The following is an 18,272-nucleotide window of genomic DNA, read 5'->3' on the forward strand; positions in this document are numbered from 1 at the left end:
GAGCATCAGGGGCTACTGTCTATGCGGTAACATTATTTGAACATTCTTTACTTACCTCAAAGCCTGTTAAAAGGCTTGTACAAGCTTCAGTCGGTCCGCTTTTGGCGGACTGAACCTTCTGGATCACCGCACTCATAATAGTGCGGTGCCCCTCGTCAATGGAGGCACCTTGGAGCGCCTCCAACATATTGTCCGGCGCCTCCGGTTGGAAGGAGGTCACCGGCACGGTAGGCTTGCTCCTCTTGGAAGGAGGTCGCCCGCCGGACTCTGGAACCCTTGAAGATTCCGAAGCTATGTCCGACCTTAAGCCGGACTTAGAGCCCTGGGGGGTTTCATCCCCTTTACTCCTGGAGTCCGGGAGGTCGCCTTGCGGCACCTCCAGGACCACCTCCTCCCGGCTTGGAACCTGTTGGGACAACACTTCGGTGTCGTCCGCAGGGCGGGGGGATGAAGCCGTCGGAAGCGAGTTCACCTCCGATGGGTCCAGTGAGCCGCTCGACAATGCGTCGAGCCGGTGTTTGGGTGGTCTGCATAAACATATTCGACATAAGGGAAAGCTGTGCAAAAAATGAATACTATGAATTACTCCGGTATCTGGACACTTACGATTTCGCCAGGGGCTTGGCCCTGGGCTGCCACTCCTCTTCGTCGTTGTCGGCGTCGGTGGAGCAGTCCGGAGGAAGGGTTTTCCCCTTCTTGGACCCTCCGGCCTCCTCGGAGAGGGCGGTCTTCCTTTTCTTCTCTCCTCCCGCTGGAGGGGGAGAGGTCTCTTCTTCTTCCTCCTCGTCTTCACGAGAGGAAGGCGCTTCGGGACCGTCGGATGACGAATCCGACACCTCTTGGCGCCAGGCACTCTTTCGAGTCCCCGTGGCCCTTTTCGTGGCCTTCTTCTCCGGCACCACATAGGGCGCCGGAACCAGCAGCTTCGCCAAGCGAGCGTCCGCTGGGCCTTTGGGCAGAGGAGCCGGACAGTTGATCTGTCCGGACGTCGCCACCCAATCCTATCAAAGATAAGGGAACTCAGATCCCGCATAGAGTCAAACTATGAAAAACTGATACCCTGTAAAAGGACAAAAGCGGCTTACCACATGAGCGTGATGCTGAGTACTGAACCCGCGATCCTCGGCAGCGGATGCGGGAGCCTCGGCGCCCTTGAAAAGCACCCTCCAGGCATCTTCATACGTCGTGTCAAAGAGCCTGTTTAGAGTTTTATGCTGCATCGAGTCAAACTCCCACAGGTTGAACGCACGTCATTGACACGGGAGGATCAGGCGGATGAGCATAACCTGGACTACGTTGACAAGCTTGAGCTTCTTGTCCACCAGGGTTTGGATGCATGTTTGGAGTCCGGTCAGCTCTCCTTTTTTACCCCACGACAGGTCGGTCTCCTTCCAGGAGGTGAGCCGCGTAGGGGGTCCGGACCGAAACTCGGGGGCTGCGACCCATTCAGGGTCGCACGGCTCGGTGATGTAAAACCACCCCGATTGCCACCCCTTCAGGGTCTCCACAAAGGAGCCCTCGAGCCACATGACGATGGCCATCTTGCAAACTATGGCACCGCCGCACTCTGCCTGGCTGCTGCGCACCACCTTCGACTTGACGTTGAAGATCTTTAGCCATAAGCCGAAATGAGGGCGGATGCAGAGGAAAGCCTCGCACACGATGATAAACACCGAGATGTTGAGGACGAAGTTCGGGGCCAGATCGTGGAAATCCAGGCCGTAGTATAACATGAGCCCCCGGACAAATGGATGCAGAGGGAAGCCCAGTCCGCGTAGTAAATGGGGGAGAAATACCACCCTCTCATGGGGCCTAGGAGTGGGGATGAGCTGCCCCTTCTCGGGGAGTCGGTGCGCAATGTCGCTGGCCAGATATCCGGCCTTCCTCAGCTTTTTTATGTGTCCCTCTGTGACGGAGGAGACCATCCACTTGCCTCCTGCTCCGGACATGACTGGAGAAGGTCGAGGTGGTAGTGCGGACTTGGGCGCTGGAGCTCGAGTGCGCAAGAATGGATAGGCAAAGGAGGAAGAAGGCGTGGGTGAAAAGGTGGATCCTTACCCCCTTATATGGGTGGGCGCGACTACATGTCCCCACCACCCTGGTAAAACTTGCTTATCTCCAAGCGCCGTAATCAAAGGCGCGGTTGGGTTACCCACGCCCGTATTGATGAGAATCCCGGAATAAAGGGACACGATCTCTGCTTTGACTAGACGTGCCAAGGAAACCGCCTCGCATAACACGCTGAGGTGGGATAATGAAACAATTTGGATAAAGGCTTGGCCGTGGCGTGTCGCACCACGGAATACGTCAGCAGATTAGATTTGTGTTAATATTATTATTCTCTCTATGGCAATATGTGGAAACTTGTTTTGCAGAGCTTGACACTATCTTTGTGTTCAAAATCTTCTATGAAGTGCTTGGAGGAGGAACTCGCCTTGCAATGCCGAAGACGATTTGCGCGCCGGACTCGTCGTCATTGAAGCCTGGTTCAGGGGCTACTGAGGGAGTCTTGGATTAGGGGGTGTTCGGATAGCCGAATTATACCTTCGGCCGGACTCCTGGACTATGAAGATACAAGATTGAAGACTCCGTCCCGTGTCCCGAAGGGATTTTCCTTTGCGTGGAAGGCAGGCTTGGCGATACGGATGTTCAGATCTCCTACCATTGTAACCGACTCTATGTAACCCTAACCCTATCCGGTGCCTATATAAATCGGAGGGTTCTAGTCCGTAGGACAACATACACATCAACAATCATACCATAGGCAAGCTTCTAGGGTTTAGCCTCTCTGATCTCGTGGTACATCAACTCTTGTATTACCCATATCATCAATATTAATCAAGCATGACGTAGGGTTTTACCTCCATCAAGAGGGCCCGAACCTGGGTAAAACTTCGTGTCCCCTGCCTCCTGTTACCATCCGGCCTAGACGCACATTTCGGGACCCCCTACCCGAGATCCGCCGATTTTGACACCGACAGTCGGCTTTAAGGTCTTTAGCCATAAGCCAAAGTGGGGGTTAACCCGGAGGAAGGCCTCGCATACCACAACAAAAGTCGTGATATGCAGGAAGGAGTCCGGAGCTAGATCATGGAAATCTAGCCCGTAATAAAACATCAAGCCCCTAACGAAAGGATCCAGAGCAAAACCTAGACCTCGGAGGAAGTGGGAGACAAACACGACGCTCTCGTTGGGTTTGGGAGAAGGGACGGCCTGCCCCCAGGGAGGCAGCCGATGCGACATTTCAGCGGTCAGATACCTGGCCTCCCTCAGCTTTTTGATGTCTTCTTCCGTGACGGTGGAGGGCATCCATCGGCCTTGAAGGCTGGATCCGGACATGACTGAAGGTTCGAAGGACCTGACCTAAGCTTTGGGCGTTTCAGCTTGAGGCGGGGGAAGGATTCGATTGAGCACGGGAGGGAAAAGGTAAAAGCTTTGCACCTTTATAAAAAGGGTGGATATCAAGCGTCCTCCCCGTGTCCGTTTGGACTTGCCTATGATCTAGGAGTCCTAGAAGCGGTAGGGTAACCCACGCCCGTATTAATGAGAATCCCATAATAAGGGGACACGATCTCTATTTTTACAAGACGTGCCAAGGGAACCACCTCGCATACCACACTGAGGTGGGTAATTAAACGACTCGGATAAAGGCTCGGCCGTGGTGTGTTGCACCACGGGTACGTCAGCAGATTAGAGTTGTGTAAATATCATTCTCTCTATGGAAGTATGTGGAAACTTATTTTGCAGAGCCGGACACTATCTTTGTGTTTAAGATCTTCTATGAAGTACTTGGAGGAGGAACCCGCCTTGCAATGCCGAATACAATTTGCGCGCCAGACCCGTCGTCATTGAAGCCTGGTTCAGGGGCTATTGAGGGAGTCCTGGATTAGGGGGTGTTCGGATAGCTGAATTATACCTTCAGCCGGACTCCTGGACTATGAAGATACAAGATTGAAGACTCCGTCCCGTGTCCGGAAGGGATTTTCCTTGTTGTGGAAGGCAAGCTTGGCGATACGGATGTTCAGATCTCCTACCATTGTAACCGACTCTATGTAACCCTAACCCTATCCGGTGTCTATATAAATCGGAGGGTTCTAGTCCGTAGGACAACATACACATCAACAATCATACCATAGGCTAGCTTCTAGGGTTTAGCCTCTCTGATCTCATGGTAGATCAACTCTTGTATTACCCATATCATCAATATTAATCAAGCAGGACGTAGGGTTTTACCTCCATCAAGAGGGCCCGAACCTGGGTAAAACTTCGTGTCCCCTGCCTCCTGTTACCATCCGGCCTAGACGCACAGTTCGGGACCCCCTACCCGAGATCCGCCGGTTTTGACACCAACACCGGTCCACCCAGATATCAGATTATCAAAGTAGCGAACGCGAAACAAACCAACATGATGAAAGTGACTAGATGAAATTCCCATGTGTCTACTCTAGCAACCCATCATATAATAACTACTCCGCAATGCCTTCCCTTAGGCCCAAAGATGGTGAAGTGTCATGTGGTCAACGTTCCCATAACACCACTAAGTGAATCTGTGGCACCCCGGCTCAGAGCAACCGGTTTACCCTGCATTGCCAGCCCAGAGATTGAGTCTTCTGGGAATACACAACAACATGGTACAGAAACAACCGCTTTATTGATACTAGCGGAATACATAGGTTTGATATTACATCGAGATACGAGGCCAAGCCGCACACACGGTGCTGCTGGACATTATGTACATTATTTAACAAACATGGTTGGGGCCTCGATCACGCAAACTACGCGGCAGCGGATGACAACGAAGTGGAACTCCATAGCACAGGGACACCGACGTGGATACAGCCTAGACACGAGGTGCGCTCCGATGCGAATCGACTTGCTTGAAAGCTGGCATAACACGCCAGGTCAGTACATTGAATGTACTTGCAAGCTCACAACAAACATAGGCACGATGACACACAATATCAAGATAATTAATCAGGTTAAATCAATGCAAGAAATACTACTGATGCAATGCAGCCAAACAGTGCACCGAGTCACACGGACTCGCTTACCAGACGTTTACCTCGTAACCAAACGGTGACCACACCGGGGTCACACCTGAAATCAATTACTCATAAACACCTCGAGTGTTCAAGGTTCACCACGAAACAATGCATCACAACAATCATTTAGTTTGCAAGATTTATTATAAAAGTTGATTCATGGTGTGACTTACTCCCGGGTCTTGCCCATAACCGAGGGCGCGACTTACTCTCGATAGATTAAATACACTCTGCAGAGGTAGTGCACTTTACCCACACTACGGAATACCTGGCCTCATACTCCCATTCGGGTGGACCAAAATATTCCGATGAAACCCTCCTTTGTCATGTAGTCTCCTCGGCCACTCCCACCATCTCCCTCTTAGGGCTAGGTCTTGGGCGGCCCCATGTCTACCAAAGACACCAATGGCCACCGTCGTGGCAAAACGGTCCCAAACGGGGACAAGGTACCATAAATACAAAAATGAGCACACAAGGTTATGACTGCTTACCGGGCCAGGGTATGCACGCCCATAATCTTCCCTGCAGGAGGCACCGGTGAGAGCCACAACAAAGGACCAAATCAAGACCTTCCCATTAGGTAAATGTGGTCGCACTGAACTAGAAACCTGATTCAGTGGCACCATTATGTGATCAACATCATATTCAAGTTAATCAAGTTTAACATAGAAAAAAACTCTTTATCAATAACATGATATAAAAATTTTCATGCAACTACTCGTCATGCAAAGCAAACAACTCATATTCATGGATCAAACTTAACCACATAACTATCTTGCAACACTAAAGATCAAAACTCTCTGGTTATAACTCATTTTTATCCTCAAGCAGTATTTTTATTAGTTCTTTATTTAAATGAAAATATCACTTAGTAAAAACTACTACCATTAATTTCCATAGCAATATGCATAGTGCAAAATCTTACTCTACTTAACCAAACAAGTACATGCATTCAACCGGGAACTGAAACAGGCATATCATGCATAATAAGGTAACACCATCCAAATGCTGGTGTGGCTTGCCTTAGTGTAGAGGAGGATCACCCTCCTCTTGGGTTGCTTCAAGGCAAGCTTCTCCTTATGAAAATAATTTAAAACCACAAAAATAAATGTCAAAACACATTCTGAAAATCACCAGAAATTCTAGGAAGCAGAGAAAAATCCACCCTTTGGTGTGCTGCTAGAGCTTTCTGTAACAAAGACAATGCAAAAAGAATCAATTCATTTGGACTTATGGTTTAGAAATGGTGGCTGGTCAAAGTTTAGTCAAATTTTTGAATTAAATTTGAATTAAACACAAATCTGGGGGGGGGTGACGTCGAAGGCGTAAAGCGGGAGTGCGCCTCCACTCGTACCGCTTCGGGCACGAATGGTGAGGCTGAAACTGGGTCCTGCCCGTCAGGAGAGAGAGAGGGGGAACGAGATCCGAGGGGGGGGGGCGAAGCTTCACCGGGGCTCACGCCGGCGACAAGGGGGTTTGGCGCTAGGCTAGAGGAATAGGATTGAAGCGGGGCTCGAGGCACACCTGCCCGTACCCGTGGCTTGGCGAGAGGTGGACCGAGTGGTTCGCGCTTGAGCTCGCAAGCTTCGGTGGCGGACGGAGTTCGTTGCTGAGGTTGAAGACGATGGCTAGGGGCGGCTCCGAGGGCTTGGCGGTGTCCAGGAAGCACCAACAGACCACCAATGCTCCACCCAAGCAGTTGCTTGAGCTTGAGAGGCACCGGAGAGCGGCGGCTGGCCTGCAGGGATCACCGGAGTCCTCTGGTCGGGGCGACAGCCAGAGGCCTGCCCGACCGAGCTGCGGTCGTTCTACGTGTTTGTGGGGTTTGTGTGGAGTGTGGCTTGGCTTGAAAACGAGGAGGGGCGCGCTATATATAGCCGGAGCAACAGGCGGGGGACGTGTTGCTGCCAGAGCACTCTGGACACGCGGCGAACATCGACGGGAAGCTCCAACACGAGGGGGCAAGGCTCAGCATCAACGCAGGAGCTTGCCCACGCTCGCGGACGAGCACATGAGGCGGTTGGAGAAGAGGACAAGCGCACGCGCGCACTTTGGCATTTTGGACGCGACGCGCCCGTGCTTGCTGCAGCGGCTCCTGCGTCGGCGAGCGCCAGGGAGCGGTCAAGGGTGATGGGTCGAGGCTTGTGGCGCGGTGCGGCAGTCGGCGGCGAGCGCTAGAACGAGCACGCGCGAAACAGAGGGCAAGGCGATAGCCAGAGCGCGTCGAGACGCTGCCAGGCGCCGTGTCCTCGCGTGGTCACCAAGCTGGCATGGTCAAAACAACGTCCAGGAGCGACCAAACCTTGTCTACACGCTCGACCGTGCAGTGTTACGTCTAGGAGAGGTGACGGCTCATACCCAGGCCGACCAGATTGGACTCAACCAAGCTGGCAAGTTTCTGTCCAGAAACTTGGTCGCCAAGTTTGACCACCTTCTAGAAGGCCATTAGGGCTGATCTCCTGGGGTTTAGGGTTTCTTAGGAGGGTTTTTAAGCTCAAGAAAGCTCAAGGCCAAAAGCTAAAGGAAAAAATGCACTTGTTGTACAAAGTGCATTTCAAGACCAGAAGTGAAAAGATTTTCTACAGCTAAAATATTACAAAAAGTGATGCAATATTTTTGCATGGGAAGGTATGCCAGGGTTCTAAGAATATTCATAATTTATCTCAGATTTTTCTGAGCAAGAAAAATTGAGGTTGCTTAGGAGCACAAGTTTCTGAAGTGAGTTTCAAAGAGGAAAATGAATATTTTTCTTTTAGGAAAAATATTCATTTGATTATTTTGGGAATTTGTTGGAAGAATAAGGTAGATAGGTCACTTGGGTGAAATTCAAGGATATGCCTAAGTGACGAGTCCATTTGAAATGATTCAAAACCCAAATCAAATCAGGGCAAAAACCACAATGAAAATCAAGTCCGGAAAAAAAGAGAAGGCAAGTCCGAAAAATGGGAGAAGGCAAAATCCAGGCTGTCACAAACCTCCGCCACTTAGGATGAATCTTGTCCTCAAGATTCGGTTGCTTGGGAAAACCATTCTGGTTCTGCAGTCCTTCAAAATTCCTCTCTTTCCGAGGTTGCTTCTTCTTCGGTGGGATGCTCCCACTGAACCTTGTAAAACCGTATCTCTTTGCTGCTGATCCAATATTCTGATTGGCTTTTCCTCATAAGTCAAATCCTTAGCCAATTCTATTTCTGCCATATCAGTCCTTTTCTCCGGTGGTGAGATACATCTCCTTAGCTGTGAGATGTGAAACATGTTGTGTACTTCTGACAATTCTGGTGGCAATTCCAGCTGTATGCAACTGTTCCGACTCTGGCCATGACGGGGAATGGACCGATATATCTGGGTGCCAATTTTCCTTGGGGTATGAAACCTCTTAACTCCTTTCATAGGGGTGACTCGGAGATATACGTGTTCTCCGGGTTCGAAGCCGATCTGGCGATGTTTGGCATCATAATAGCTCTTCTGTCGGGATTAGCCAGTTGAAGTCTGTCTCGGATTTCCTTGACTTGCTTCTCTGCTTCGAGCATTAAATCAGTACCGAAAATGCGGCTGTCTCCGGTTTGAGACCAATTCAATGGGGTGCGGCATTTCCGGCCATACAGGGCTTCATAGGGTGACATCTTTCAGTTGGCCTGGAAACTGTTGTTTTAGGAAAACTCGGCATAGGGCAGACAGTCTTCCCACTTGGTTCCTTGTGCCAATGTGCATGCCCGGAGCATATCCTCGAGTATTTGATTTACTCGCTCGGTCTATCCATCTGTCTGAGGATGATAGGCCATGCTGTACTTCAGAGCGGTCCCCAAGGCTTGATGTAGTCGGGACCAAAATGCGGAGGTGAATAGAGATCCCCTATCGGAGGTGATAGTCTTGGGTACTTCATGTAGACTGACGATTCTTGATACATACAGCTGTGCGAGTTGATTTGCATGGCATGTAGTCCGGATAGGAAGGAAGTGTGCCACCTTGGTTAAGGGGTCCACTATGACCCATATCGCGTCATTTCCTCGATGAGACCTTGGTAATCCGGTGATGAAATCCATGCAAATGTTGTCCCATTTCCATTGGGATACCGGCAGAGGCTGGAGGAGACCGACGGGTTTTTGATGTTCCGCCTTTACCTTATTGCATATGTCGCAATAGGCCACAAAGTATGCGATGTCTTTCTTCATTCCATCCCACCAAAATACCTAACGATGGTCCTCATACATTTTGGTACCACCAGGGTGAATTGATTATGGTGCTTCATGCGCTTCTGCCAATATTTTCTTCTTCAGACTTTCTTGGTTGGGTACGCAAAGTCTCCCTTGGAAATTAGCGAGCCTTGCTAATCCATAGAGAAATCTGGTGCGTGCCCTTGGTGCATCTTTTGAACATATATTTGTAACACCTTATTATCCGCCCGAGCACTGTGGATTTCTTCTTCGAGAGTAGGTGCAACTTCCAATATATGGGTAAGGCGGGTGTCGGTAATCACCAAGTTTAGCTGCATGATTTCTTCATAAAGCTCTGGAGGTAAGGAATCCAATACGGCATTAAGGTTGGCTAGTTGGCGGCTGAGGGCATCAGCCACCACATTAGCTTTGCCCGGGTGATAATTTATTCCGAGGTCGTAGTCCTTAACCAACTCGAGCCATCTTTGCTATCGAAGGTTCAAGTCGGGCTGAGTGAATATATACTTGAGACTCTTATGGTCGGTGAATATATGGCACTTCTTCCCAATTAGATAATGTCTCCAGATTTTCAAAGCGTGCACCACCGCAGCCATTTCCAGACCATGAGTAGGATAGTTCCCTTCATGTTGCTGCAGTTGGCGAGATGCATAGGCCACCACTTTGCCATCTTGCATGAGTACACACCCTAGTCCTTTTCTGGATGTGTCGCAGTAGACATCAAAACTGCAGTAGATGTCTGGAAGAGTTAATACGGGTGTCGATGTCAGCCTAGTTTTTAACTCATTGAAGCTTCGTTCGCAGTCCTTAGTCCATACAAACTTCTTATCCTTCTTGAGAAGACCAGTCATTGGCTTGGCAATCTTGGAAAAGACTTCGATAAAATGGCGATAATATCCGGCTAGTCCAAGAAAACTCCGGATATCTGAGACTGTGGTGGGTGCGGAGGTCCACAGAGATTCCTTCTGCCGAGAGGATATGTCCGAGGAATCCCACTTGCTGCAGCCAAAACTCACATTTGCTGAATTTGGCATAAAGTTGATGATCACGAAGCCTTTGCAGAACTGCTCGAAGATGCTCCTTGTGTTCGTCCTTGCTCTTGGAGTAAATGAGGATGTCATCAATGAACACCCCCACCAATTTTTCCAAGAAGTCCATAAACACCTTGTTCATCATATGCATAAAGAAAGCAGGAGCGTTAGTGAGGCCGAAGGACATAACAGTGTATTCATAAAGACCATACCGAGTGGTGAACGCGGTCTTAGGAATATCTTCCTTATTTATCTTGAGTTGATGATATCCAGTCCTCAAATAAAATTTTGAGAATACTTGGTCCCCACTGAGTTGATCAAACAGATCGCCAATCCTTGGTAGTGGATACTTGTTTTTAATGGTGACATCATTCAGCTGTCGGTAGTCTGCGCACATTCGTAGACTGCCATCCTTTTTGTCCATGAAGATTGCTGGTGATCCCCATGGTGAAGAGCTTGGACGAATGTATCCTTTTTGCAGCATCTCATCCAGTTCTTTCTTCAATTCCACCAATTCCGAGGAAGGCATCCAATAATATTTCTTATGTATCGGAGTGGTTCCAGGCACCACTTCAATAGCAAACTCCAATTCTCGGTCTGGTGGCATGCTGAGCAATTCTTCAGGAAATACATCTGGATACTCACTGACCATAGGGATTAATTCCACCTCTTCTGCCATGGCTGCGAAAACCATATCTTTCGTGGGGATGCGCTTGCGGGCATAGAAACTTGTGGTGCGACCTTCCATATTTTTTAGGGTAACTTCTCTGGTCGCACAGCCGTGCGGACTTGGTATTGGGTTAACCAATTCATCCCCAGAATGACATCCAATTTGTTGGAATCGATGATTATCAATGACGTTGGAAACTTGACGCCCTTGATGTCAATCTCCAAATTTTGGCAGACGAGATTGCTTCTGAGTAGGGATCCCGGGGGTTGTACCAGCATGTGCTTTCCCAAAATCAAGCAACGAAAATTGTTTTGTGAAGAAAAACTCTACGAAATAAAAGAGTGGGAAGCCCCAGAGTCAAATAAGATTATGATAGGTATGTCATTAACAAGAAACATACCAATGACGACTTCCGGGTCCTCTTGTGCTTCGTCTAAGGAGATGTGATGAATTTGCCCTTGGATCATATCTGGGGCGGAACACGGCTCGATGTAGTTGACTTGCGGCTGAAATGGAGCCACGTTTTTGGTGTTCTTGGGACACTTTCAGGTGTAGTGTCCGGTTTGGCCACAACTGAAGCATGAATTGTTGCGCTGACAATCATCGCGCACCGAACTGGTCAGGACATTCTTGACTTGTGTAGTAGTCTTGTTGACATTCTTCTGCCAATTGGGTTTGTACTCCACCTGAGTCTGTTGCCAAGTACGAGCCTTTTGCACTAGTTGCATATCCTTCCTCGGCTCGAATTTGCGCTTGTGGTCATTAGCATCTAGCTTGTTGTCGTGCAGGAGCTTGTGTTCCCTTTCTGTGATGAGAGCCTTGTTCACCAGAGTCAGGAAGTCTGGGAAATCCAACATGCTGAGAGTGCACCTGAGATGCTGATTCAGGCCTCCAAGGAAACGATTGATCTTCCTTCTTCTATGGCCACATCGTGGAGAGAATAGCGGGCCAGATGGTTGAATTTATTCAGGTACTCGTCGACGGTCATGCTGCCTTGAGTGAGAGCGAGAAATTCGCGTTGCTTGATCTTCATGACTCCGGTGGGAATATGATACTTGCGGAAATGATCCTTGAATTTTGTCCAAGTAATTTCCTCGTCTGCAGGCCATATTGTTTTGGCATTATCTCACCATATAGCGGCAGCTCCTTCGAGATAATGCGTTGCAAAGGGAACCTTGTCTCCTTTAGTGCGAGCAATCTCCAATTTCCTCTCAATAGTCCTTAGCCAGTCGTCGGCATCCAAAGGATCAGTAGAGTGGCTGAAACCGGGAGGCTTAGTTCGCTAAAAATATGGAAGCTTGGAGTGATGGCCATTCTAGTTTCCATTCTGACCAACCATAACTTGTACACTTTTTAGTATTTCCAGCAGATCGTTGCTCCTTCTTTCTTCAAACATTCGCAGGATTTGCTCGGTGGAAGGCGGTTGTGGCGTTGGAGGCGGAGGTGGCTGGTATGGCTCAGGGGAATGTCCTGCCTGTCTTGCAGAGTGATGGACAAGGACATCCTCACTAGCTTGTCTGCTGCTGCCTCCATGCGTCATCCTATTTTTTGTTTTCCCAATACATAGCAACCATGATGAGAAAATTCCAAAATGGGGAAAAGCCAATGACAAATCCCGGAATAAAACAACGAATGAAAATCAAGTCGAATAAAAGAGTCCAACATAAATATACATAGTCCCAACATGAAAGTAAATATCACAACGGGTCTACTACCCTCGTACATGAAACTAAGCATCATGACAAGTCTGATTACAGCCATACATCATGCTCATGACTACAGCGATACACTAACGATCTACTGCTCGGATGGTGCTGCAGGCTCGTCTCCTGAGCCGGACCCAGATCCTGAACTGATAGTAGAGATCTCTGGGAGAAGAGAGGTGGGCTGGCGCTGCCTCGAGGGCTCTCCCTCAGGGGCAAGCGGGGGATGGGATCTAAGCATAGGAGCGGCAGTAGTAGCGACAAGAGGAGCGCAGCGAGGGTTCACCGTCAGAGGGTTAATGGTACCCTGCGAGGTTGTTGGAGGAACAGAGGTTGGAGGAACTGGAGCAGAAGTATAGATGACAGCGGGCAGAGGGTTCCTCATACGAGCAGCCGCGAGAGCTGCGCGAGCGCGTGTAAGCTCTAGAGCTAACTCGTAGTTAAGGAGATAACTAGCAGTGATGTAGCAAGAAAGGTGGCTAGTGGGACAATCGCACGCTGAATTAATCAAAGGAAAATGAATACACCCATTCTCGTGCAGAGATGGGTAGTAGAAAAGACCAGCGTGGGTGTGCATGCGAACCTCGTTGTAGCGCAAGTCTACAAGAGCCTCGATAGCAGCAAACTGAACCGCCTGAGATGGCGTAGAAACAAGACCACCCTTAGTAGAACGAGTGTAAGCGACGGATGGGATACTGTGGTGTAGAGTGACCTCAACATAATACTCATATAATGCACTGTCTAGATGCTCGCGATACACCCGATACTCTAGATCAGCGCCCTCTGTATAGAGTCGTCGCCACACGTTCTAAAGCAGGTGCGGCCATGTGTACGGAGCTGGCTTAGGATGGTACAAGAATGGTACCGGTGCCATCTACACTCACAAACCATATGGTTAGTAATAACAACAAGTAAACATGCATGCAATGCACAACCAATTTCTATGACTACCGGCACTCAAACGAAGCTATCTACCATTTTGCTAACGCACAACCGGTCTAGCATGTCCTACAATCAGCGCAGCTCTGATACCAAGCGTTGTGGCACCCCGGCTCAGAGCAACCGGTTTACCCTGCATTGCCAGCCCAGAGATCGAGTCTTCTGGCAATACACAACAACATGGTATAGAAACAACCGCTTTATTAATACTAGCGGAATACATAGGCCTGATATTACATCAAGATACGAGGCCAAGCCGCACACACGGTGCTGCTAGACAGTATGTACATTATTTAATGAACATGGCTGGGGCCTCGATCACGCGAACTACGCGGCAGCGGAAGACGACGAAGTGGAACTCCATAGCACAGGGACACCGACGTGGACACGGCCTAGACACGGGGTGCGCTCCGATGCGAATCGACTTGCTTGAAAGCTGGCATAATACGCCAGGTCAGTACATTGAATGTACTTGCAAGCTCACAACAAACATAGGCACGATGACAGAAAATATCATGATAATTAATCAAGTTAAATCAATGCAAGCAATACTATAGATGCAATGCAGCCAAACAGTGCACCGAGTCACACGGACTTGCTTACCAGACGGTTATCTCGTAACCAAACGGTGACCACACCGGGGTCACACCTGAAATCGATTACTCATAAACACCTTGAGTGTTCAAGGTTCACCATGAAACAATGCATCGCAACAATCATTTAGTTTGCAAGATTTATTATAAAAGTTGATCCATGGTGTGACTTACTCCCGAGTCTTGCCCATAACCGAGGGCGTGGCTATCGATAGATTAAATACACTCTGCAGAGGTAGCGCACTTTACCCACACTACAGAATACCTGGCCTCGTACTGCCATTTGGGTGGACCAAAATATTCCGACGAAACCCTCCCTTTGTCATGCACTCTCCCCGGCCACTCTGACCATCTCCCTCTCAGGGCTAGGTCTTGTGTGGCCCTGTTTCTACCAAAGACACCAACGGCCACCATCGTGACAAAACGGTCCCAAACGGGGACAAGGTACCATAAAAACAAAAACGACCACACAAGGTTATGTGTGCTTACCGGGCCAGGGTATGCACACCCATAACCTTCCCTCGTGGGAGGCACCGGTGAGAGCCACAACAAAGGGCTGAATCAAGACCTTCCCATTAGGTAAATGTGGTCGCACTGAACTAGAAACCCGATTCAGTGGCAACATGATGTGATCAACATCATATTCAAGTTGATCTTAATCAAGTTTAACTTTGATAAAAAAAACTATCAATAACATGATATGAAAAATTTCATGCCACTACTCATCATGCAAAGCAAACAACTCATATTCATAGATCAAACTTAACCGAATAACTATCTTGCAATACTAAAGATCAAAACTCTCTGGTTATAACTCATTTTTATCATCAAGCAATATTTTTATTAGCTCTTTTTTTAAATGAAAATATCACTTAGTAAAAACTACTACCATTAACTTCCATAGCAATATGCATAGTGCAAAATAAGGTAACTAACAAGTTCATGCATTCAACCAGGAACTGAAACAAGCATATCATGCATAATAAGGTAACTAACAATTCACCAAATTTATTATTAAATTTTAAATACAAATAAGAACTCATATTCAAGTAGAAAATCATAGATATTGAAATGACACCATTCATATGCTGGTGTGGCTTGCCTTAGTGTCGAGGAGGATCAGACTCCTCTTGAGTTGCTTCATGGCAAGCTTCTCCTTCGGAAACTAATTTAAAACCACAAAAATAAATGTCAAAACACATTCTAAAAATCACCAGAAATTCTAGGCAGCAAAGAAAAACCCACCCTTTGGTGTGCTGCTAGAGCTTTCTGTAACATAGAAAATGAAAAAAGAATCAATTCATTTGGACTTATGGTTTAGAAATGGTGGCTGGTCAAAGTTTAGTCAAATTTCTGAATAAAATTTGAATTAAACACAAATCTGGGGGGGTGACGTCGAAGGTGTAAAGCAGGAGGCTGACACTGGGCCCCGCCCGTCAGGAGAGAGAGGGGGAACGAGATCAGAGGTGGGGGGGGGGGCGACGCTTCGCTAGGGCTCACGCCAGCGACGAGGGGGTTTGGGGCTAGGCTAGAGGGATAGGATTGAAGCGGGGCTCGAGGCGCACCTGCCCGTGCCCGTGGCTTGGCGAGAGGTGGACGGAGTTGCTCACGCTCGAGCTCGCAAGCTTCAGTGGCGGACGGAGTTCACCGGTGAGGTTGAAGACGACGGCTAGGGGCGGCTCCGAGGGCTTGGCGGTGTCCAGGCGGTACCAACGGACCACCAATGCTCCGCCCAAGCAGTTGTTTGAGCTTGAGAGGCACCGGTGAGCAGCGGCTGGCCTGGGGGATCGCCGGAGTCCTCGGGTCGGGGCGACAACCAGAGGCCTGCCCGACCGAGCTACGGTCGTTCTACGTGTTCGTGGGGTTTGCGTGGAGTGTGGCTTGGCTCGAAAACGAGGAGGGGCGCGCTATATATAGCCGGAGCAAGAGGCGGGGGACGTGTCGCCGCCGGAGCGCTCTGGACATGCGGTGAACGTCGATGAGAAGCTCCAACACGAGGGGGCAAGGCTCGGCGTCAGCGGAGGAGCTTGCCCACGCTCGCGGACGAGCACAGGAGGCGGTTGGAGAAGAGGACAAGCGCACGCACGCACTTTGGCGTTTTGGACGCGACGCGCCTGTGCTTGCTGTGGCGGCTATAGAGTCGGCAAGCACCAGGGAGCGGTCAAGGGTGATGGGTCGAGGCTTGTGGCGCGGTGCGGCAGTCGGCGGCAAGCGCTAGAACAAGAACGCGTGAAACAGAGGGCAAGGCGACAGCCAGAGCGTGTCGAGACGCTGCCAGGCGCCATGTCCTCGCACGGTCACAAAGCTGGCATGGTCAAAACGACGTCCAGGAGCGGCCAAACCTTGTCTACGCGCTCGACCGTGCAGTGTTATGTCTAGGAGAGGTGATGGCTCATACCCAGGCCGACCAGATTGGACTGAACCAAGCTGGCAAGTTTCTGTCCAGAAACTTGGTCGCCAAGTTTGACCACCTTCTAGAAGGCCATTAGGGCTGATCTCCTGGGGTTTAGGGTTAGGGTTTCTTAGGAGGGTGTTTAAGCTCAAGAAAGCTCAAGGCCAAACGCTAAAGGAAAAATTCACTTGCTGTACAAAGTGCATTTCAGGACCAGAAGTGAAAAAAATTTCCTATAGCAAAAATATTACAAAAAGTGATGCAATATTTTTGCATGGGAAGGTGTGTCAGGGTTCTAAGAATATTCATGATTTATCTCAGATTTTTCTGAGCAAGAAAAAATGAGGTTGCTTAGGAGCACAAGTTTCTAAAGTGAGTTTCAGAGAGGAAATGAATATTTTTCTTTTAGGAAAAATAATCATTTGATTATTTTGGGAATTTGTTGGAAGAATAAGGTAGATAGGCCACTTGGGTGAAAGTCAAGGATATGCCCAAGTAACAAGTCAATTTGAAATGATTCAAAACCCAAATCAAATCAGTGCAAAAACCACACTGAAAACCAAGTCCGGAAAAAAAAGAGAAGGCAAGTCCGGAAAAAGGGAGAAGGCAAAATCCAGGCTGTCACAGAATCACAACATACATATCATCAAAATATCGAACAAATACCAAATTCACATGATTACTTGTGACAAGACTTCTCCCATGTCCCAAAGAGCAAAAGCAACTACTCACAAATAATATGCATGCTCAAGATCAGAGGGATATTAAATAACATAATAGATCTGAACATATGATCTTCCACCAAATCGACCAACTAGCATCAACTACAAGATGTAATCAACACTACTAGCAACACAATGTACCAATCTGAGGTTTAGATACAAGGATTGAATACAAGAGATGAACTAGGATTTGAGACGATATGGTGTTGGTGAAGATGTTGATGAAGATTGGTCCTCCTATGATGAGAGAGTTTTTGGTGATGATGATGGCTTCGTTTCCCCCCTCCCAGAGGGAAGTTTCCTCGGTGAAATCGCTCCGCCTTTGAGAAAAAGTGCTCCTACCCCAGTTCTGGCTCGAGGTGGCGGCTCTCCGTTCCGAAAGTCCTCTTTCTATTTTTTCTAGGGTAAATGGCCTCATATACCAATAGATGGGCATCGGAAGCTGGCCAGGGGTCCCACCACCCACCAGGGCGCGCCTAGGGGGGGGGGGGTAGGCATGCCCTGGTGCCTTGTGGGCACCTGGTTGGCCCCCTCTAGTACTTCTTTGCTCTAGTATTTTTTTTATTCTGAAATAAATCTCCGTAAAATTTCAGCACATTTGGAGATGTGCAAAATAGGTATCTATGGCATAGCTTTTCCAGGTCCAGAATTCCAGTTGCCGACAATCTCCATCTTTGTGTAAACCTTGCATATTGTGAGGGAAAATGCATTAGAATTGCTCTACCAAGTGTTATATTGCTTGAAAATACTATAAATAATAGTAGAAATACATGATGCAAAATGGACGTATCAACTCCCCATGCTTAGACCTCGCTTGCCCTCAAGTGAAAACTGATATCGAGAATCATGTCCACATGTTTATAGAGAGAGGTGTCGATGAAAATAAAATACAGACATAGTAGCATCATGATCATTATCATAACAAAAATATACATTCTCATTGTCGGAGTAATGGGCCACGGGTAAGCCAACCTGTTGGGTAACGTAGTAATTTCAAAAAAATTCCTACGC

This window comes from Triticum dicoccoides, chromosome 3A (assembly GCF_002162155.2).
Source record: "Triticum dicoccoides isolate Atlit2015 ecotype Zavitan chromosome 3A, WEW_v2.0, whole genome shotgun sequence".
NCBI lineage: Eukaryota > Viridiplantae > Streptophyta > Magnoliopsida > Poales > Poaceae > Triticum > Triticum dicoccoides.